The sequence below is a fragment of the Solanum dulcamara genome, chromosome 7 (genome assembly GCF_947179165.1).
Source record: "Solanum dulcamara chromosome 7, daSolDulc1.2, whole genome shotgun sequence".
Classification (NCBI taxonomy): domain Eukaryota; kingdom Viridiplantae; phylum Streptophyta; class Magnoliopsida; order Solanales; family Solanaceae; genus Solanum; species Solanum dulcamara.
Window position 1 is genome coordinate 40,348,199 of NC_077243.1, and position 5,907 is coordinate 40,354,105.

Consider the following 5,907-nt stretch of genomic DNA (forward strand, 5'->3'; position numbering starts at 1 on the left):
ATCTTTAATGTATATCCTCGCGTGCAAATTTGATTCCTTTCACGAGCTAAATGCATGATTATTTTTTTTTTATGCACTTATGTTAATAGTATAATGAGACTTCATTGCTTTACTTCCTTTTCACCTGCAAAACACATGATTTTTTATGCTCTTGTGTTGATAATATAATGAATGCCCGCGAGTATTGATTGTTTTACTCATGTTTAACAGTGTGGAAATATATATACTTTTATTTTCACTAAAAAAAATATAGAGTATTTCCATTTTCATCAAATACACTTTCAATTGATTTAGGGAAGTGAGAATTAAGAGAGTAGCTAGGTAGGCTGATATAGTCATAGGAAGTATAACACACATTATATATAAACAAAAGGAAAGAGCACATGCATGATAGGTATGTAGGACTAGGCATCGGCCTCAGCTAGCGTGCATCTCGGCTTTAATGGCAGCAGCTAATTGGTCATAACCTTCACCCCATGCTTCTTTCATATGGTCGCTCCATTTCTCTCCCATTGCTTCTTCCACTGTTCTCAACAATGCTTCTTTTACTACCTACAATCAATATGATGTTAATTAATTAGTAATACCTTCTTTACTTCACATTATCAATATATGAAAAATTACCTCAAAATGGGGGTCCATAACTCCTTTCTGGAGATGAACGGATCCCAAGTACTTGAGAGTAGTATCACCTACCACTACTTCTCCCTTTTCCCGAAGCTGAACCGCCGATTCATAACCACGATACACTTGCATGTGTTAGTACTCTTTTCACAAAAATATTTTGAGTTTTCCAAGTTTAAATTATTCTTATATTTATTTTAATCTATCTTTATTTGGTAATGTTTGATAAATCGAACAAGCAGTCTAAGATTCTTTTTTTAACTTTTGGAACATAACAAAAAGTATTACTATTAGAATTTGTCATTATATATAAATTAAAAGTATATATATACCATTATGAATAAATTGACAAGTCTAAAATAAAAAATACTATTCAAATTTAGTAACCAGGGATATTCAATCAGTTTAGATCGATTATTGGTCAAAATCAAATTAATTTAATCAATTTTTAAATTATTAAACCAACCAAACCAAATATAATAAACATATATCGATTTGGTTCTTATCGATTTTGATTCGATTTGGTTGTTATTAATCATACATAAAAAATAAAATAAACAATTCATTCAAAAGGTAAAAAAGAAGACAACTCATTCAAAAAAAAATAGTTAAAACGACTAGCATTATAGAACTTCTAATTACTAAATTAAATGTTAATAAAGTTCTACAATTCACCATTTTTGGCCTAGACAAGGAAGAGACAGTGCATTCCCAATCCCACCTAAGAACTGTCATAGAAACCCATATACATAAAACCAGCTTTTCATTAATAAATAAATAAAAATTGATGAAAAAATATATAAAATATTTAAAATTATTCATAAATATAATATATTATATATATATAATTATAGAAAATATGTATATAATTTATCATTAGATTCAATTTTTTTGGGGTCTTTTTGAACAAAATCAATACTAAATACTATCGATTTTTTAAAATATAAAATCGAACCAAATCTAAATAAAGTCAATTTATTTAATCAATTTAATTAGATTTTCAATTTAGACCATTTTTTTATCCAAATCATGAACACCTCTGTTTAGAACAATATTACTATACATGATTATGTAAGGAGCGTCACATAAAATGAATAATAAGTCAAAACATTTAAAGAAAATTCCAAATAAGGAAAAAACAAATAGTCAAGTCATGCGCATAAGAAGACAAGTAGAGAGCATGTGCATGCCACGTACCTTATCGTGGCTTTACCCAGCATTGCTACTCTTCTTACTATGTCTAAAATGAGACCGCGAAGACAGCCCATCACTGAAATTTGCTTTGCTCTCGCTTGGTTCGCTCCCACCTGTCTTCTTCCCACTATAGTGAAAGATCTCATATTGGGCTAGCCTTCCTTGTCGCCAAAGAAGAATGATAATTGAGAAAGTTTTTTGATCATTTCTTAGATTCTGTTGAATTGTATCGAATCAATTTTCTATTTTAAAGCGAACACTTATAAAACTAGAAAACTTTTTCTTTCCTTTCCCTCACGGTACTTGTACACTATCGGTTATTGAGGAATACTTAGGCTTAGAGGGTGGTCCCCTTTCTCGCTGGGAAATATGAGGTATGGAGAGTGGTGAGACTCAGTATTGAATATGCCCAAATCTCTTGACGAACCATGTAGTGAAATTTCTACTAAGAATAAATCCACAACAATGACGGATGGATCCTAAAGATAGACATACTCCATCAATTAAGGAAGTGAAATATATATATATAAGTATGTAGTAACTAACCATCTTGAAAACCTTAACAGCATGAGCTTTAAGCTTGGGATTGTTCTGAGGAGTCCTTCAAGAATGAGAACATGTTCTTGGCTGCTGGTGCTATCTCCAGGATCCTATCAATTAATATTTGGAACACAATTAGCTAGGGGATAATTGTTTTATAGGCAGATCTAGACTAGACGCTGCTAATTCCACGAAATTGACATACATATGTAATTAAGAGCAGGATCTACCGACTCTAAATTTTGAATTTGCTATGCTTTTATGTTATAAAAAATTTTAAGCAAAGAAAATTATATATTTATTTATAAGAGCTAGTTACATACAAAGACAAGAAACGAAGACTGAGTTGAGAAATGTTTTGCTTCATGAAATCCCACGAATCCTTCACCAAAGCTTCTTGTTTATCTGTGAACCCCATCTTGTGTTCCTTCACCAATGCTTCTTGTTTATCTGTGAACCCCATCTTGTGTTCCCTGATTTCTATCCTTCACCAAAGCATTTTAACTATTTATACTCGTACGACTGTTTACTCATCTTTAAAAAAAGGCAAAAAAATAAATAAAGGAAACGTACAAACAATTAAGAAAAATGAGGACCACTACGTCACACCTTTGCTCATAAGATCTGATTCTTTGAACATTTGTCCAAGATATGTAGATAAATATAATTATATCCTTTCCGCTGTCCACTGTTTGAATTGGGGGAAGGGGGAGGGGTGGTTGGTGGTGGCTTAACTTATTAATTTTTGTTGTGAATTTGGATATCAAAATTTTTAATTTTTTAAATAAAATTTATATATTTAAAAATTACATTAAAAAAATATGCAAGTCAAAATATTTTCAAAATATAAAAAAAATCAATTTGTAAATTTTTTATTTGACTTTCAAAATTCAAACAATATCATACGAATTATCAAGTGCGGCAATGAAAGTCTAAGTCTATTATAATGTGGCCTAGCAGAACAAATATTAATATTAGGGGATTTTTTTTGTTTTGCCCCCATTGTTCGAAATCCGTGGAACTCTGACTAAATTCGAGTTCGAACCCAAAATCTCTGATTAAAGGTGAAACAGTCTCACCACTGCACCACAACCTATGTTGGTAATATTAGAGGAATTGCAAACAAAAGACACACTAAAGCTTCTAGCACCATCAATGTTAGACAGGATGTTAGGGAGAAGCACTGAAAAGGGAGTGTAGACAGTGAAATTTTATTAATAAATTCATATTAAATTTTTGATTAATCCTTAAATTCATAATATATTGACCAAGTAAAATTATTGATTAATAAAGTTGGATTAATATTTACGTTAAAATTATATAACTTAAATAAAATTCAAATTACATTTGGATCAGTCTGTTAAGTTGACAAGATGAGTCCAACTCATACTCTTCAAGCCCAAGGTCCTCTAAAATTACCTAAAGACCAAAATATCCCTCAAACCCTAGCTCATAACTATATAAAGTAAGGGTGTCAATTGAGCAGGTCCGATCGGTATCCGGCTCATTAAAACCGGCCCACCCACAAACAAAGGGCTCGATCCGGTCATTTTTTGATCTTGGACTAGTTAGACCGGTACACGGTCCACTTGACCGGCCTGATTTTTTTTAAAAAAAAATAATTTGTGGGACAGTTGTTGGGCCACTTTCTGAAAAAGTAGCCCAATTTTATTTTATTTTTTAAAAAAATAAATTCTTTACAAATTTTTTTCTATAAATACCTATAATATTTAATTAATTTTTCCTACAACAATCATCTAATTCTCTCTTAAAGAGATAGCAATCTTTTATTATTTTTGCAATTAACAACATCAAATGAAAGTTTTCAACTTTCAAGTGTTCAACATTTCATCAATTTTATGATTCTTTCAATGATTCCGGCAATTTGGTATAATTGTTCCTTCTCTTATTTTTATTTAGTATATTAATTCTTGGATATTTAAATATTTTATTTTTGTGTTTATAATTTTTATTATTTTCCTGAAGTAGTAATAGTAATAAGAAAAAAAAGTGATTTCGGTAGAGGTAGTATTAGTAGATTTTATTCTCGTAAGCTTGAAGAACCACCTAGTGAATTTGGAGAAATAGGTGTAGGTGCATATGATATGAATGAAAATGAATATCAAGAAAATTACGGTATAGAAGAACCAAATGAAATTGAAGTAGAAATATAACAAGATAATAATGATAATGATAATAATGATGATGATGATGATATACCAACTAGTCCAAGTGTTGTTATAGGTGATGCTCAATCTAGAACTAGTAATCTCCATCCACGACCTGTAAAAGAAAAAAAACTAGTTTAGTATGCAATTATTTTTTAGCGAATAGCCGAAATAACTAAAGTTCAATGTAAAGTTTGTCAAATAATTTTCGAGCATAGGACCGGAGGTAATAAAGGTGGGATGGATTAATTGATTAGACATCTAGATAATGAGCATACTGGTTGGAGAGAATAAATACAACAACCTGGGGGTGTTACTAGACCAATTCAATATAGATCAAATCTACAAACCGAAAAATTAATTGGGACGTCTAATAAAATGAGGGATCATGAAGAGTTAGCAAAAATGATAGCATTGGGTTGTCTACCTTTTTCATTTGCTTCTTCTTATGCTTTTATTCGTTATATACAATCAGTTTATAAACTCATATAAAAGTATTCCTAGAAATACTTGTAGATAAGATATTTTCAGACTTCATGAACAATATGCATACTATTTACGTTGGTTATTAACAAATCTTTCATGTAGAATTTCACTTAATTATGATCTTGGTTGGGCTATAAATAAAAATGATTATTTAACTATTACTTGTCATTAGATAGATAGTGATTTTGCCATGCAAAAACGTATTTTAGCATTTCAATATGATGAAACCGTAGACAAACTGCACGATTTATTTCTGATTCTATATCAATGGTTGCAAAATATTATGGTCTTGAACACAAATTTATGTATTGTTTTTCATAATACATCTAATAACACCGTTGCTATTAATTATTTAAAAGCTGAGCTTCTCTCCCCTCCCCCCTCCTCTTTAGCGGATATTTTTCATATTAAATGTGCTTGTCATTATATAGTTTAATTGTAAAAGATGGTCATTATTATTTTGAGCCAATAATTAAAAATGTTAGGCATGCAGTTGGTTTTATTAAAGAAAATAATAAAAAATCAAGGTTTAAAGAATTTAAAATAAAATGTGAGGAAAATAATCTTAGACCAAGATTAATGCCCGAAGAAATTGAGACTAGGTAGATTCTACGTATGATTTTTTAAAGACTTGCAATATTTATAGAGCCCCTATAACTACAACTTTTAATCAATATGATAAATTTTTCGAAGTCATGTTGCAAGAATCTGATTGGACTAAAATTAATGATGTTGTTATTTTTTTAGAAATTTTTTATAAGGCTATTGTTGAATTTTTTGGTGCTTATTATCCTATTGTTTGTAATATTTTATCTTATATAGACGATCTTTCTTTATTGCTTATGGAATATAAACAAAATTACAAAGAATCTGTAACTGAAATAATTTAAAATTT

At 30.0% G+C, this 5,907-nt stretch overlaps 1 pseudogene; it reads right to left on the reverse strand.

The window, feature by feature from the left end:
- Positions 1-220: 220 nt before the first annotated feature.
- Positions 221-2,973, reverse strand: LOC129895256 (non-symbiotic hemoglobin 2-like; annotated as a pseudogene).
- Positions 2,974-5,907: the final 2,934 nt, after the last annotated feature.